We start from the raw sequence: 18672 nt of genomic DNA, 5'->3' as shown, positions 1-18672 counted from the left end.
GAATGGATAAAAAAAATGTGGCATTTATACACAATGGAGTACTACTCTGCATTAAAAAAAATGACAAAAATCATAGAATTTGTAGGGAAATGGATGGCATTAGAACAGATTATGCTAAGTGAAGCTAGCCAATCCCTAAAAAACAAATGCCAAATGTCTTCTTTGATAAGGAAAGTAACTAAGAACAGAGTTGGGAGGAAGAGCATAAGATTAACATTAAACAGGGGTGAGAGGTGGGAGGGAAAGAGAAGGGAAATTGCATGGAAATGGAAGGAGACCTTCATGGTTATACAAAATTACATACAAGAGGAAGTGAGGGGAAAGGGGAAAAAAACAAGGGGGAGAAATGAATTACAGTAGAGGGGGTAGAGAGAAGATGGGAGGGGAGGGGATGGGGGATAGTAGAGGATAGGAAAGGCAGAATACAACAGACACTAGTATAGCAATATGTAAAACAGTGGATGTGTAACTGATGTGATGCTGCAATCTGTATACGGGGTAAAAATGGGAGTTCATAACCCACTTGAATCAAAGTGTCAAATATGATTTGTCAAGAACTACGTAATGTTTTGAACAACCAACAATAAAACATTAAAGGAAAAAAGAAAAGCTCTACATCTTGAACCACTAGTGTTTGCAGAAGTCATTGTCAATTCCCTTGACCATGGAATGGTTCATCCGTTGTAATACATAATACTGTCTTACATGTAAACTATTCAATAGGAATTAATCTTTACTGCCAAAATAAACAATGCTTTTTTTTAAAAAAAAAAAAAGGCGGACTTGGAAAAATACATCGACTAGATAATCAAATAGGAGAGCACCAGTGGAACATCCTGGAGTATTGATGTTGCCTGAATTTTAAGGCATGCACCTCAATGAGAAAAGTGGAAAGATTCTCAATCTTATTCGATTAGAAAACTTCATTATATCCCCCCTTTTATTAATTTAAAAATCTTATGCTTGGCACTACAACAAGTCTCAGTAAAAGCCCTATGACCCAGCAGGGTAGCAAATTCATGAGGATGTTAGTACTGCCTTGGAAACTGGGGATGATGGATCGCCACACATTGATGACGTGGAAAAGTGACTCATTATGAATTAGATTTTAGACACTGAATAACTTAAAATCCATCTCATTAAATAACTGAAACTTTGGTAAAGATGGAAGAGAATGGACTAAACCTTAGATCAGGAATTTGAAGTCAGATATATCTGACTATTAGCACCCACCAGCTGTGTTAATAGGTGCCGATTCAATTTCCTCCTCTGTAAAATGGGAACCAACTTGTAGGACTGACGTAAAGATCCAACAAGATTTTATAAGCCCTAAGAACATGAAACATCTTGTTTGCAATCCTTGACTGTTTAGAAAAGTAATAGACATAGTAGACAAATTTCCAGGGATTATAGTATAAGTATCCCAGGAATATCAAGAAGGAATTTCTCTGTAAACTTAGTTTTAGATCAAAACTAATCAAACTGTCAGTAAAACAACAATTTTATAATAAGCCAGTTACCATGTTTTCAGAGGCACTCTGCAAAGCTCCCAAGATGGTAAGAAATGGATGAGTAGATGAATGAGTCTCTTGGTATGGTGCTTGGTATGTACTAAGAACTTTATGAATGGAAGCTCTGAAAGGACAATTCATGAAGTCAGAACCTGCTGCAAAGCACACACTGCATTTTAAGGCCATGTTAGGTTGATGCTTGTATTTATGGTCTTATGACCTTGAAATCTATGATAATGTCTATGAGATGCCGATGACCTTGAACCAAACTTGACCGCTTATTTTAAGCGCTTCAAGAATTTTTCCTTGATCCTGTAGAGGACTGGGACACTGAAGAGTTTGAACCATTTAATTCAAAGTTCCAGAAGCCCGTTTTCTCCACTCCCACTTTAGTTGGTGCATTATAGTGGTACATATTTATTGTTACATGTTTGTTCATGCACTCAATATAACTTGGCCAATATGCTCCAGCATCTCCCTGCCTCCCCCCTACCTCCTATCCTTTGGTCCCATTCTTCTGATGGTCCTTTGACTTTTAGGAGATCCACCCCCACCTTTATTTTCCTTTATCCTCTCCTAGCTTCTGCATGTGAGAAGACCACCCTTGACCTTCAGAGTTTAACATGATTTGTTGTTTAACATAATGGTCTCCAGTTTTATTCATTTTCCTGCAAGTGCCATTTCTTTCTGGCTGAAAGAAACTCCATTGTGTATATCTACCACATTTTCTTTACCCATTCATCTGTTGATCGACACCTAGACTGGTTCCATGGTTTGGTTATTGTGAATTGTGCCGTTATAAACGTGGGTAGGCGTGTATCACTGTAGTAAGATGACTAGTACTTCGGGATAAATGCCAAGAAGTGGTAAAGCCTAGTCATACGGTGGTTCCAGACCTCATTTTGATGAGCCTCCATACCAGTTTCCATAGTGGTTGTTCCAATTTACCATAACAGTGTAAAAGTGTTCTCTCCCCCCCCCCCCACACACACACACACATCCTATTTGTATCCTTGATGACTGCCATTCTGACAGGTGTGAGATGAAATCTGTAATTTTGATTTGCCTTTAATGTTCTCTTCATGTTGGCCATTTGTGTTTCTTTTAAGAAATGTTTATTTAGTTAATTTGCACATTTATTTGCACATTTATTCAGTTTTTTGGTATAAAGTTTGAGCTTTTTTTGGCCAAGTATCCCATAATATGGATGTTTAAGTGCTGAAGGAGCCCTCGTTATGCATTCTTTAGGGTAAGCATTTTGTTTGTTTCTAGTTTGATCATATTTAAAATGTCAACTATGAGGTATTCTTGGGTTCTGTGTGCAAATATCTGAAAGATACTGGGAAATTGATCAGACATCCATATATCTACTTGTCCAAGTGATGTGGTAAAAAGAAATGGGCTTGTTAGCTGGACAGATTTGGGTTGAAAATCCAGGCTCCTCACTAGACAAGGAAGATGATTTGTGAAAAGTTGGGTAAGTCTCAAGAATCAAAGTTTACATTATCACCAGCTGTTATGTGGGTATTTAATATGAAGCGATTGTTTCTTGCTCCCAAAGAAGTCAATGAAGTTCTATTTGCCACACACAAAAAAAAAGTTTGAGCTTTATATTCTGGATAGTAATCCTGTCAGAAGAGGATCTAGCAAAGACTTTTCTATTCTGTGGTTTCTCTCCACATTCTTGATCATCTGCTCTGCAGAAGCTATTTAATTTGATGCCATTTGGTTTATTAACTCTTGGCATTATTTCCTGAGCTTTGAGGTCCAGATGATTAGCGTTTTGGAATAGGCAAAACCTTGAGTGTTGACCCTACATTTTATTCTAGGAGTTGCATCGTTTAAGGTCTTAATTTCAAGGTCTTTGATCCATTTTTAGCCGATTTGTATGGGATGAGAGGTAAGGGTCTAGTTTCACTGTTCTACATAGGAATAACAAGTTGTCCCAGCACCTTGTTAAAAAACGATGTCTTTTCTCCAAAGAATGTTTTAGCACCTTTGTCAAGGTGACTGTGCGAATTTGTCTTCTATTCTGTACCATTGGTCTACGTTTGTTTTTATGTCAGTACCTTTAGTGTGTGTTAATTTATTTCTGTAGTATTTGGAGTCAAGTATTGTGATGCAGAGGCCCGTTTTCTAATGTATTGCAACTGTACTGTCACACTGTCACCTCCTCTAGGTCTGCTACTTTAAGAACTTTTTCCTCCAGAGAGGAGATAAGCAGACAAGGGGGTGAAGAGAGAGTCAAGGAATTTTTCTGGAATCTTGAGTGGTTTACATCTGTTCTTTTACAAGATATTTACATGAGCACCCAAGTGATGAGCTCAGTAAGTACAATGATAAAGAGGACCCAATTGCTACCTCAGGCAAAGAAGTGACAGTCCTGCCAAAGTAGAGTTTGGAGATAGCTAAGGTAGGGAAAAGTTGTGGGAAATGAGAGGGCAGTTCTTTGTCACTCCTGAACTGGCCCTGTAGTGGGGTGGACTTTGTATTCAGTCCGACACTTGTGAAAGTATGGATATTCATCTGCCCCCAACTATCTCCCTCAAGTGCCTGACATTTGAAATATTTCAATAAAAAACTGCCAAGGTCAGCAAGCTTGACCCTCCCTCCTTTAACAGGAATGACAGTAAAAAGCTACAGGGATTCAGTGACTTATTCAACATTGTGAAACTAATTGAGGGCAATAGCACATCAGGGCAAGTCTAAACCTGACAAGGCTTTCTGGCTTCTTTTCAGCCTTAACTAAACCATGTAATAGTCTCCTGTCTGGTAGGGAATACTCTACAGCAGAGAGGACTTTAAGAATTACAGCCGTATTTATTAGGCTACTGCCACTATACCAATCCGGGCAATCCCACACAGTGACCAGTTCTTAGGGATAAATATTCATTCTCTTATACTTCAGCTTCTAACTGCCCCTACTGCATCTGGGCTATTAAACTGATCTTGCTGGGAGCCTGAACTAAGCAGAATAGCCACACACCCAAGTTCATGCTACATCAGCTCCAAGAGTTTAAGTGTATTATCCCAGTCAAATGCTCACCACAGCCTACAAAGTACTTAGTTCTATTTTTTTACTTTCTTTTTGCAATGAAGAAAACTCAAGCAGAGAAGTAACTTGCCCAAGGTCTCGGAGCAAGTTAATGACAAAGCAAGTATTCAGACTCGGGCAGTGGAGGGCTTCATGCTCCGAATCCCTATACTTGTATTGGCTCCTATTATCCTACTGATGCACAGAAACCTCTCCAAATAGCAGCAATTGCATTTCTTCAGTTCTTGTGCGAGAACTCAGAACAGGAAATGGTAGGGACAGTTCGTCTGCTCCGTGATGTCTACAGTTCAGCTGGGATGATACAAATGATGTCTCTATTTTTGAGACCTCAATTCTCCTTTGGAGGGTCTCTCCATGGTGATCTGTGGTTCCAAGATGAAGCATTCCAATGGGCAAGTGCTTACACCAAGCTTCTGTTTGCATCAGATATGACTTGCTTTGGCCAGTTAGCATGAGCCACACCCAGAGTCAACCAGGAGGTGCGGTTCACCTGGAGACACCAATGGACCATACCATCACAATAGGTAAGGGGGATATAAAGGTGGAGCGAGAAACGGGTCTTGGCTCAGGCTTTTTCTATACTTTTTAGAATGAAAATGTTCCCTATAGGAAAAGGGAACTTAAGGTTAGTTCCTATTAAGTAGCTTTCCATCCTCAGACACTTTTTGGACATAATAGCCTCAATTGATTCGCAAATGTTTCCATCTCTTTAGGAGACCTGACTTAGATAAAAAGGATACTGAGTAGGTTAGTAGAAAGTTTCCTTAAGCTACATTTTGCAGTTTTCTGGAAATAATTTATCTACTTTAAAGATAAAGTCTTTAGCAAGTTTGCCACTAAAAATTATGATTGGAATATTAGCACATAAAGAGAAACCAAGAAGTATAACAAAAACCAGGTGTCTTAACCTGGTATTAACATTTCTTAAGTGAGCAGATTAATGATCTTCTGAGATACTACATGAAAAGCTTACAAAAATTTTTTCCAACTCAGAATATAATAGACAATCTAGAAATGTTGGCCCTGTGCCGTAGTCCAGCTGGGCCAAATAACCGGGAGGTGACAAGCAACTTAAAGGTTGAATCGGGAACTGCTTTATTACGGAACAGCAGAGGTATATATACTAACTGATTACACACAGCTTGACTCAATTAGCATCATCCAGATACAGCAATCAGCCAATAAGGAGTCCTCACCATCTTAATGGCTCGGTGGCATTGCCTCACAAACCACTCCTCCTGGCAAACTGCCAGGCGCCATCTTGACTTGGTCATGGCCTCCAACAGCCCCCGAGAGTTCTAATCCTACTTTTATTCGTATGTGATACTAATCATTTACTGAAGACACAAAGCAGTAGAAAAGTAATCACTGATTGAAGACCAAAAAACTCAAGTTTTAACTCTTATGCAGTTTTTGTCCCAATTCAACTAAAACCAGTTAGCCATATGGAAGCAGATCGTTTGTTTAGTGATTAGATAGTCATTTAATTATACATTTGTCTCACAGGTGTATTTTCATCACTGCTAGAATCATTGTTTTAGCATGTGTAGTAATAAATGTCTATTATATACCTATCAGTACAAAAATGCATTTATTCCATTCCAAAGAATACCTGAAGTTGTGTAAGGTAATGTGGAACAAAGGTAATCCAGGACACAATGATCTGTTTGCATTTAGAAGTCACTTTCCCAATAAGATGCCCAGATAAAAATGCATTCCTTTCAAAATATGGAACCATTGAGTTCAATTATGTTCCCCTTCAGCCAGCTAATTTGAAAGAGTTCACTTTGATGAATTTAATCCCAAGTGTGACATAATGACTTCAGAAGGTTCAGACAAAAAGTGACAGCCAGAGGTTCTGGAGCTGAAGGGAAATATTTCTCAGAAAGCATTCCCAGCTCAGCATGGAGAATCTCTCCGGCACTTTCTACCACTAACTCTCAAGATGTGGGAGCTGATCAGCAGGTTTACAGAAGATCATTCTTCCCAGGGGAGTTCCTTTCAGAAACTGAGGGAACAGTCATAGGACTCAGAATGTGCAATTTGTGTAAGACCCTTGGATTATTTCTAGAAATAGGAAAGTGTCTACATGGATAATGCCAATTTCTAATGTTTAATAAAAGGGGCCAAGAGTATTCATAAACTGAGGGTTCTCTAATGTCCCAATAGGTTCCTAGGCACAGCATTTAATTTGATGCCATTTGTTTATTAACTCTTGGCAGCATTTAATCTTCAGATGGCATTGTGTTTTTGTAGTGTGTACAAATTTCCTCTTTATAGAAGTCCCAAGTCATATTGGATTAGGATCTACCCTAATGACCTCACTTTCCTTGTTCATCTATAAGGACTCCATTTCCATATAGAGCCACAATCAAAGGCATTGAGGGTTAGGACTTGAGTGTCTTTTGGGGATACAAATCAACCCATAATACCAGCTAACCCTAGCCAAAGAATCATTTCTCCACCTTGTCTCTAGAGCTATGTGAGAGTAAACTTGATTGTTATCATTTTTTAGGGAATTACTAACTCGTTTTCTGGATGTTTGCAACCCTTTAAGTTGAAACATTGCCAAGCCCCAGGCCAATATCATTCTAGATGAAGATTGGAAGTATTCCCTCTAAAAACTGGAGTAAGACAGGGATGCCCTCTTTTACCACTTCTGTTTAATGTATTTCTTTAATTGCTGCCAGTTAAAGGAATACAGATGGGAAAAGAACTCAAATTAGCATTGTATGTCAGTGACATGATTTTATATCTAGAAGACCCAAAAAGTTCCACTGGAAAATTTCTAGAACTAGAATTCAGCAAGGTAGCAGGATATTAAAATACCATAAATCAAAGGCATTTCTGTGTATCAGTGGACAAATCCTCTGAAAGATGTGAAAGTTTTCCTTGTTCAGCCTTAAAAAAAAAGGGGAACTTCAAGATGTGAAAGACCTGTACAGTGAAAACTACAGAATGCTAAGACCTTAGAAGATCTCCCTCGTTTTTGTGTAGACAGAATTAATATTGTCAAGATGACCATAATACTAAAGGCACTATACATATTTAATACAATGCTTATCAAAATCCCAATGATATTCCTCATTAGAAAAAGCAGTCATGAAGTTCATCTGGACAAAAAAGACCCAGAATAGCCAAACAATCTTTAGCAAGAAGCAAGGAGGTGGTGGCATCACTATACCAGAACTTAAATTACTAGAGCAATAGTAAACAACAGCATGGTATTGGCACAATGTGTAGACCAATGGTACAGAATAGAGGACACAAATACAGTCATCTCATACCAGACAAAGGCACCAAAAACATACATTGGAGAAAAGAGCTTCAACAAATGGTGCTGGGAAAACAAGATGAAATTAAGCCCCTCATTCACCATCACAAAACTCAAAGTGAACTCAAAGTGAATCAAGGACCTAGGAATTAGACCAGGCCCTGCACCCAAGAGAAGAAAAAGTAGGCCCAGCAATCTAGAAAGCAGTATGAAGATTCCTTAGAAAACTTGGAATAGAACCACCGTTTGACCCAGTTATCCCACTCCTCGATCTATACTCAAGACTTAAGAACAGCATATTACAATGATGCACCCACACCAATGTTTGCAGCAGCATAATTCACAATAGCCAAACTGTGGAAGCAACCTAGATGCCTTTCAGGAGATGGGTAAAGAAACTGGTATATACACAATGGAATGTCACTCAGCATTAAAATAAAATCACAGCATTTGCAGATAGTGGAGTTGGAGAATATCATGCTAAGTGAAATAAACCAATCTGTAAACAAAAAGCCCACACACCAAAGGCCGAATATTTTGATAGGTGGATGCTGATCCATAATGGGAGTGGAGGGAAGCATGGGAGGAACAAAGGAACCCCAGTTAGGGCAAAGGGGAAGGAGGGGGCTAGAGGTAGGAAAAAAAAATGGTGGAATGAGATAGTCATCATAACTTTAAGTACGTGTATGTAGACAGTAGTGTCTTTTATAGACTAAAAAGACTGTACTCTGTACTATGAAATCACTTTTCTGTCATGTATAACTAGACTATTTTAAATTTAAAAAATAAATTGCCAGTAATTCTCCCTACCCACTCTGGACAAAACAGTTTTGCATGTGCTTCATGAAAGTGTACTGGCTCAAAAGTTTACTATCTTTCTTAATCTCACTTAAAAACCAGGAAGTCTGGGTACTGAATCCAATTCAGTTAATTCTCCAGAGACCTCTCTGTGCCAGGAGTTATGCTGGGTCTTTAGTCACACTCCACAATCCTGCCATCTGCCACTGCTGAAAGGCATACCCAGAATGGCTGGTCATTCCTGACCCAATCACTCTCAGCTCTAATCAATAGAAAGAGTAGAGGAGATAGGGAGCCATTTTAAAATAAGTTCTTTCATTTTTAGGGAAGCAATAAGAGTTAGGCTATTTGAGTCCAGAATTTTCATATGCTCAGCCTCAAGTCATTAATGATGTACTTTTCCTGCTAAAGTCTGCTCCAAGAGTTTCAGGGTGGAATCGCTTTCCCTATATGTCCCATTCTCTTCATTTTCTATACTTTCCACCCCCAAAATAAGTGAGAACATTCCAGATACTTCCAAGAAGGAAATTCAAGACTGAGTGAAATGAGTATTTTAGGAGTTGGTGGTTTGATTTTTTCTTCTCCAATAACCTTTCAGGAAGTAACTTAAACTCCACTGAATGCTATTAGGTGACCAATCATTCTTTCAAAGCTACATGATCTCAATTTCTTGAGCCTTTTCTCCTTGGTCTTATTTTACAACCTCCTGGTTATTTTTGCTGCTCTCATGGACCTTAAGTTCTTTAAGTTTGAGTCAAGAACTACATGCTGTATTAGCATATATGTTGAACAAATGTGAAAGATGCTGTAAAGGGTAATATTGTGGTCTCAGATGCTGGGGACAATCTTTGAGATGGAAGATATTGTATATGTAGCAGTGTATGACTACACTTGAAAAAAAACAAAGTAGCACTGGCATTGATTAGATGGTCATCTTCCCAGAAAGATGAGCATGTGATGTAAGGCACAGGAAATATTGGGGCTGATGTGTTCTGTTAGAAACAGCCTCATCTTCGAGATTTGGGCAGCTTACCAGAAGGATGTGGGAGGCATGACAGGTTCATTCACAGGCCTCTACTTACAACAGTCATGTTTTCTGTGCGACAGCGAGTTGGCTATATGGCTCATGGGGAGGTTTGACAGGTTTGTCGAGAGCTCTCCAAAGCCACTCAGAAATGAGTGGCAGCAAGGCTGTGAGCACTCCCTCCTTTGCTCAGAGATGTTCGTTTGGTAGTTCTGCACAGCCTTCCACGTGCCATTTTCCCCTGTTCTTTGTCTCGCCTTGTCTGTGCACTCCAAGTCTAGTGGATGCCGCCCCCGACTCATGCGGGCAGCTGAACTTAAGGTTGCGCATGTGAATTTCCTAGGACACCAATAAAACAGACACTTTACGTTTAAATCAGGCTTCAAGATGGCTCCTCCGCTCAGCCTCAAGCTCCCCAAATGGGAGATGGAGGTAAGTCAGAGGCTGGCATAAGAGCCCATTTAGAAGTGAGCTTTTGTTGGGCAGAGGGGCTCTTAGAGAGTTTTCGTCCAAAAAAGGTCAGGAGAGAGTTTCAAGGACAGGAGAGTAATTCTACCCAAGGGGCTGCAGGAAGGCATGCCTACATCTGAAGACATTCTGTTACTTCGAGGATCAGGGCAATATCCAGGTCACTACAATAGGGACAGTCTCCGATCATGAAAAGGGGTATGCAAATCATTCAGCAAGGGCTTCCACAGGTGGGGACCATTTTCTCCTTTCTCAAAGCACCAATGAGCCCAATTCTACCTCTTTTCCTCCCCAACCCTTCATTGCCCACTCAAAGAACTTGCTAAGATTCTGCTTATCTTGACTGACCCTGGTGTATTCCTTCCTCATTTCCCATTCTGTCTTCCCTCCATTTAGTCCAATTTGCTCCCATCCTCACTACAAAAGGAATCATGGTAAAAAAAAAAAATGTCCTTTAAGCCTACTTTTATGTTTAAGTTACTGCCAATTTATTCTCCAAATTTCTTCCCATCTCCCACCCCCATTCTCATCGTCACACATTCCACCAATCCAAGCACATGTCGAGAACATTCTCCTTCCTCATGAAATCATTTAATTTCCCGACTTGGTCCCAGATAAGCAAAATCTACTTTGATTTTAACCTCCTGTTGCAATCCATTCAGATCTTATCCCTGAATATCCAGGATTCATCACTTTGGTCTCTAGACTGAGGAATAGATTCTCTAAACACATGCATTCCAATTCAGTCTTCAGTGAATGGGGCAGGCAAAGGAGATGGTATTTTGGGTAATAACAATTTTATGAAAATCTCCAGGCATTGCCAGAGAGCCACACTAGAAATAATCAACTAGAGCAACATCACAGGATTCATTGGGAGAACAAAGGTTACAGGAGAGGCTGTACTTATTTTTCATGATACAAGTCTATTGACTATGTTTTCATTCCAAGACCTTCTGATAATCATTCTGTATTTGATGAAGATGAAATGGGACAGGGTCACATGTCTTGTCACTTATGATAACTTAGCATTATGGTTGGTTGGGAAACCAGACCAGGCATATGTGGCTCACAAATTTGCTTGCTATAAATTCTGAGCACCTGTTTATAATGCACCTTCACTGAGAAAGCAGCTCCAAGAAGGTTATATAGCACAGTTTGAGAATGCTATTAAATATCCGTATTGCTTGTTACAAATTTAAAAGGTTTTAAACTTTACAGACAATCCATAGGTTTATGAATTGAAAGCCACTCAAATAAATCATCCCTGGTAATGAAAAGGGGAAAAGTGCCCGATATAATTTCTATTTGTCAAGGTATAATGATGTCACCATCCATTTATCCTCTGCACTTAAAGGGTGAAGCTATTCAACAAATCTCTCCTCAGCCAAATACATCTGGAACCTTAATGGAAGCCACAGCACAAGTTTGATTAGTTCACACACCACTCAATTAGAAGAGGATGCAAAATTTGTTTTTCCCCATCTTGAAAAATTAGAAAAGTAACCTTCTTTGTAATGACTAGTAGTGGGACCTTAAGATGGAAAAAATACAGGTTTAGTATGATCTCTGATTAGTTTGTAGATTAAATCTTTACTTCTAGATGTGCTATTTCTATTCCAATCACTATTTTGATTTATTGTTTTGATTTATTGTCTAATAATTCAGTTCATCACTGAGAATGTGAGTTAAAGGAGTACTGGTTTTTACCTTAAGTGACATGTTCTTAAGGAACTTTCATGAATAATTAAGGAGGTTGTTCATACTTCAAGGGGCCAAGTTGAGGATGCAGCATGGGTGGAAGTATAGCTTTTGATTGACGATCCTCAGCCTGGGAGATGGGCTGCCTCGACTAGAAGAATGGGTCATAGTACCATACAGACTAGTGGCACCCCTTGTATTTATAAGTGTACTAGATGTAGGGTAATCTCAGGAAGAGCTACCTTAATTTTGCCTTCATAGAAGATGTCATAGCAGAATGGCTGTCCATATGCTAGAGAGCTGCACAGTTCCAGGACAGTGCTACCAGATGGCACCCAGTGCTCATCTAGGATTCAACAGTGGCCAAGTTGGAATCAAACACAAAGGGCTCAGTGCAGGGCAGGGCCAACCTTTAAATTCTGTTGGGTGGTAGGGAGCATCACTCTGAGCACTGTCCTGGAGATCCATCTACTCTGGTGATGAAACCATTTTGAGAAGGGAAGTTCTAGCACCTGAGGTTCAGAGAAAAGTTACCCCAGATATGATAAAAGGAAGTGTTACCACAAGAGGAGGAGAGGCTCTGAAAAGGGGGAGGGGAAGAGCATGGCTAGCGCCTCACATTGGATGCTCTAAGGTGAGGTGACATTGCCCAATCAGTGCAGTCTAGAAAAGTCATGTCACATGATGTTTGATTTGATTGGGTTTCTTGCAAAAGAAAGCGAGGTGACTGAATCCTCCTTCCAGGTCAAAATAGATTGCTGGCCCCTACTACCACACTTGCCCAAACCCAAGCATTATTCCTGTGGTTTCTTCTAGTCATGAAATCTGTTCTGAGATCCTATCTTCACACCAAAGAGGGAGCACCCTGCCATTTGCACTGTATTGTCTTAAAGGGTGACAAAGAACATTTATAACATAATGGGTGGTAGGCACTATTCATACATCGTCTCATGTGATCTTTAGAGCAATTCCACCAGGAAGATGGGATTATTCGATTCATGAGGAATTGAGTTGAAATTGGTACCTGACAACTTTTGAATCAAGCAGCCCTATTCTTTAATTGTGGCAAAATTCACATAACAGTTAACATCAAGAACTCGTTAAGAGTATGACTTGGTGACATTCAGTACACTCATGTGTACACTTGTTACCATGAGCCATATCCAAAACATTATCATCTTAAGAAACCCTGTACCCACACTCTTTCCTCCCCAATTCTTGGAAGCCAATCTACTTTTTATCCCTATGGATTTGCAGAGTTCCTAATCTTCCCCACTGGGCTACATTACACCTGGTATTTTAGTGAAATATGGAGGCCTTCAGGTGCTTATAGCATCCGTGAACAGGATCAGGGTGATCAAGAGCCAGGGCCGAGCAAGAGAGTAAGATGTTTAGTCAGATATTTCTGGTACTTTTATTTGTAAGACTGTTTAATACCTAGATCTAGCAATATGCAGGTAATTTAAGGACACAAGTAAAGTAGATGGGCTGGGGATGCGCTTCAGTGGTAGAAGAATGCTTGGAGGTTGAAGATTATTCCTGCTAGGAATAGGGCATGCCTGCTGCCTGAGTTCCCGCTGAGTTCCCGTGGAGAGAAAGTATTTAGGACGTGAATTGTGTGGGAGATTGGGATTGCCCCTGAACGTGTGTGGAGGCTGGTGTGAGATCGGGAATAAAGAATTGCTGTTTGAACCTACAAAGCTGTGTGGTGGCTCGTGATTCTGTGCCAAGCCGAGACATTGGCATTTGGCACATAGACATTCAACTTCTCCAAGTGACAACAACTTTTGTTCTAACCCCCATGTCTTCAGTATTTTCTGCCCAGAGAGACCCACGGTCCCACTTTTATTTGGGCCCTGCAACTTGGGCTGCCTGCCCCCACCTGCCAAAAATCCAAGCATGCAGTTTCCAGATGGGAGTCAAAGAAAGTTGCTCTGATCGGAGGGTAAAAGTAGTTGGGAAAAGGAGAAAAGATGGTTGTTGCATGGGATTAAGACTCAGTTGCATAGGCAGGAAAGTGGACTTGGCAGTCACATGCTCCAATTGTGGCACTTTGGTTCTCAGCAAGATCTGCTGTCCCATCATGCAGCAAAGGGTGCTTTGTGACCTGAGCCTTTTGTGTGCTGAGCATGGTTTGGCCTTCTTCCCTTGTTCTGCCAGCTCTCATACACTTGCTTTCAAGGTGCAGCTCACACCCTCTTCCTCCAGGACTCCACCTGCAGGTTAACCTAAGCCCCAGGAGTTTTTCCATTTTTTATTTCTATAGTATATTTAGTCCATGCCATAAAATGTAGTATTTTCATCTAGTTTAGAAAGGTAGTTCTCAACCCTTAATTTTACCCTACATGTGCAACAGAAACTCACAGGGAACTGCTTCCTAAGGTCCAAGCCTCAGGTTGAAACCTTGTCTCCACTCATTACTATATGACAGTGGGCAAGTCTTGCATCCTCTGAAATATGGGGACAGCATCACCTATCCGATCCATTTACAGAATTACAAGCATCCACGGAGGTAAGGCATGCAAAAGGATATTGCGAAACAGATGTATCATTTGTAGTCAAAATCAGGAGTCCAGATCTTGTGCCTTCTAGTTGTGATTTTAAACCAATAGTTTAAAGAGATAATTTTGGTTTAACTTTTAACTTTAGATCAAGCCGTTTAACTCCTTTATTCCTTTACTCAATATTTAAGTGCTAACTTGAACCTGCCAAATGATTGTAGGCGATTCTTTCCAGGTATGTCTTATGAACTTCACATTAAGAAAATTTCGCCTGATACTTCATACAGAAATTACATTTAGACATGATTTGGGATGAATGTATTCCAAGTCAGGTTAAAGGCTACAAAACAAGAGAAAAAAACTGAAAACTATACTGCCAAATGGAACAAATTGTGTCTTCCAGAGTTTTTAAAAAAACATACAAATTATAAGTCATTTGAATATATTAGATAAAGCAGATTGCTTAAGGACCTAGTGTTTGGTACAATTCGTCCTTGATTAAGGAAAAAGTAGTAAGGTATTATAGGGCTGGGGCTGTAGCTCAGTGGGAGAGGACCTGCCTCACTTGTGAGGCACTGGATTCAATCCTCACCACTACATAAGATTGTGTCCATCGACAACTAAAAAAATATTTCAGGAAAATATAATCAGTCTTTACAGTGGTCTTAAGAGCTTACACAGTACACCCCTTAAATGCCCTGGAATTTTCTTCCATAAGTCCAGCCACACTGGCTTCCTTTTTGCCCCTTGACCAGGTGGTCTTAACACGGATTGTTTCCTCTTTAAAGGACTCCGCCCATGGACACCTGCTTGGCTGAATACTTCCCTTCCCTCAAGTCTAAACCCCCTTCACCAGGCCTACTGTGATCACATGAGTTAAATTTGCAGCTCTCCCTCCTATCCTCTGTTAACCCTTAGTTTTGTTTTGTAGCATTTGTCACATACTAGATGGGATTACCCAGCTGAATTAATCCCCACCCCCCCCCACCCCCGGTAGAATGTAAGCTCCAAGAGGCAAAATTTTTTTTATTGGTACTATTTGCTCCTCACCCCAGCATCAGGATAGTCCCTGGTAGGTACTCAATTATTTTGAGTGAAAGAATGCTAAAGTTGCCCTGTGTAAGGTGGAACTTTAGAGACTTACCTGGAAAGGCCTCTGGGGAGACTGCAAAAATCATCTGGTGATAAAAGACAGTGGGACAGAAAATAAAAACGGTAATGGGAAAGAGTAAGTTGGAAGTGGTTTTGTTCTTTGAGACCAATTGGCAAAAAAAAAAAAGTGAGGATGGAGGTGTAACACTCTGAAGACTTCTCAGAAGAGTATGGATTCTTGGAGAGAGTAGAGCAAATGAACAAGAGCCCAAAAGCATCCTAAGTAGTGTAAGAACTAGGGTAGAAGAAATTCCCTCATGGCTGCTGTATTAGTTCATTTTTCATTGCTATCACAAAATACCTGAGGCAGAATATTTTTCATTAAAAAAATGAAGCTCACAATTCGGAAGATGGAAATTCAAGATCAAGTGGACTTCTCTTTGGCCTCTGGTGAAGGCCCACTTTGGTGCATCACAACATGCAGAACCAGGAAGGTCAAGAGCCACATGCAGAAAAGGCCAACTTGGAGGTGATCCAACTTACTCTTGCAAGAGTTCCGTAAGAACAGCATTAATCCCTTCTGAAGGTAGCACCCCTAATGACCCAGTTACCTCCTACTGGGCCCATCACCTCTGATTATCACACTAGAGACCAAGATCCAGTACATGAAGTTTTAGGGACACACTCAGCATTCCCAAACCATAGCAGTCGCCATTCCAGGGGTCATACTCACCCCAATACAGTAAAGGATGGGAGAAGGAGAACTTACCAGACACAAGGGTTCATGGTAAGTAGCTTTGGGCTTAGCTCATTAATATGTATTTAATCCCACAGGACTTGCAAAGGTTGTGTATGTTTGGTTATTTCCTTTTATAATTCATTCTAAACAGAATTGGATATTCATCAAGTCTATCTGGACCCTTGTAACCTTTGTGAATAGCCACAAAACAGTGCTTTTCAGCAATCTAAGTTATAATGTCCATGTAGATGAGTCCAAGTGCGACTTGAGTCTGCTTTGATCTAATATGTAAGCATAACCTTGTAAAAAGAAATCGAGTCCCTCATGGTCTCTAAGGTGTGTGTTAACTTCATATAGTTCCCTCGAAGCCCAATCTATTTCCTAAGCATCCTATTAAGCTTCCCAGAGGAATGGAGGAGAGAAAGGAGGGAAAGGAGGAAAAAACACGACACTCAAAGTAGAAACATTACTTTTCAGCTGAAATAACCTCCCTTCATCAGCTCCCCCTGTAGCATGAAAGTACTTCTGCAGCCACTTGGCCCCCGTCACAGCCTGAATTAGAAGATTCATAAGGAATCAACATACCTAATGTTATCAGATAGGTATTCTTCCTATCAGGGTAATTCAGCAAGATTCACAGACTGACTCTAGTAGTTATTTAACTGCTGTCCTCAGGTCAGAAAAAAAATGATCCCACTAGATGGACATGGGATTGATATTTCCTTTTATTAAGGAAAGGAAACAGGAGGAGCACACAGCATAGCTGCCCTGCTGTCTTTGCCGTCTCCCGGTGTTCCTGGAAATGTCAGGCGCAAATGACAGGGTCACTGAGAACTTCCTTGAGGAACAATTCAATGAGGAAAATGTGATTTTAAAACTGGTCCCAGTTACAGAGGAACAAGAATATCCAATGGAAACGAGTGTTTCTTCAACTGCAGAAAAAAACAGGAAGTCTGCTTTCCTGAAACAAAACCTAAATGTAAAATACCACCCCTTCCCTTGCCGACCATTTTGCCTCCAATTAATAAGGTTTCTCGGGATACTTTGCGAAACTGGTGCCAACAATTTAATTTGAGTACTGATGGCCAGAAAATAGAGGTTTATTGGAGGCTACAGAAGCATGCATATCCCAAACAAAAATATGATATTCCTGAAACATCTCAGGAGGCCAGATTGAAGCCAGTTTCCAGGAAATGGAAGGCAGTGGCCAATGCAACAGGGCTTCAGGAAAGGCATAATAAGGTTAAAAGAGGAAGAGACTAACATGATTGAAGTGGTAAATTCAGCTCAGGAGTCCATATTGGCATCTTGGGCAAGGATCGCTGCCAGAGCCAATCAGCGCAAGGCTGTGAATTCGTGTCCCATCCCTACTTCTGTGGAGGCCTTTTTGCTGCAAACCTCTGGTGTCAGGTGGTGTGTGGTCCATGGACAATTTCTTTCTGCAGAAACAGCAGGCTGGGTTCGCCTGCAGTTCCATGCAGGTCAGACCTGGGTCCCTGACACTCCCAAGAGGATGATTTCCCTCTTCCTGTTACCTGCCTGTATTTTCCACCCTCGGGACTAGAAGATAATATGTTATGCCCTGAATGTGTAAAAAGGAATAAGATGATGAAAGGATTAATTATTACAAGAGAGAAAAAGCAATGCACTGTAGGATACCAAAAGATGCCACCTTAAGCAATGTTGAAGTACTATTTTGATCTGAAGGCAATTAAGACAAAAAGTTCTGCTTTCCCACTATTGGCCCCAAAATAGGACATAAATTTGCAGATATTCCTCTTCCCTCCCAGGACAAGTGGTGGAGAGCCCATAGGTAAATCACACAGCCTGATGAATGCTGGGCTGGTTTCTGACTGTCTTTCATTTTCAGTGTCTCCTGATCATTTGTGTCAGACTCAAGTATTAACTACATAGAGAGCTGCTAGGTTTATGGGGAAACTGAGCAAGAGTTCTTTTATGCTTCTCTTTAATATTAATTTTGTTGTGTGTGTACTAAGATTGAACCCAGGGACACTCAACCACTGGGCTATAACCCCAACCCCCTACCTCTTTTTTGTTTATTTTTTGGTATTGGGAATTTAACCACTGAATCACATCCCCAGCCCTTTTAATTTGAGACAAGTTCTTCCAAGGTTGCTTAGGGTCTCACTAAATTGCCGAGACTGCCCTTGATCTTGCAATCCTGTCTCAGCCTCCTCTAAGTAGCTGAGATATAGGTGTGCATTATCTCACCTGGCTTTAATATTAACATGTCCTATTAGTGTTGTACATTCCTTAATTGATGAGTCAATATTGGTATATTATTTTGGCGGTGGGTGGGGTACCAGGGATTGAACTCAGGAGCACTCAACCACAAAGCCACATCCCCAGCCCTATTTTTGTATTTTACTTAGAGACAGGGTCTCATGAGTTGCTTAGCACCTTGTTAAGTTGCTGAGGCTGACTTTGAACTTGAGATCCTCCTGCCTCTATCTCCAGAGCCACTGTGATTACAGGCATGTGCTACCAAGCC

The 18672-nt window shown here is 40.5% G+C and overlaps 1 pseudogene; it reads left to right on the top strand.

Annotated features, from left to right (window-relative positions):
- Positions 1–16962: 16962 nt before the first annotated feature.
- On the top strand, positions 16963–17837 carry LOC113190715 (developmental pluripotency-associated protein 2 pseudogene; annotated as a pseudogene).
- The last annotated feature ends 835 nt before the right edge of the window (positions 17838–18672 follow it).

Source organism: Urocitellus parryii, chromosome 3, assembly GCF_045843805.1.
Source record: "Urocitellus parryii isolate mUroPar1 chromosome 3, mUroPar1.hap1, whole genome shotgun sequence".
Classification (NCBI taxonomy): Eukaryota; Metazoa; Chordata; class Mammalia; order Rodentia; family Sciuridae; genus Urocitellus; species Urocitellus parryii.
Note: the sequence above shows the minus strand (reverse complement) of the source record. Positions and strands in the feature narration are given on the sequence as shown.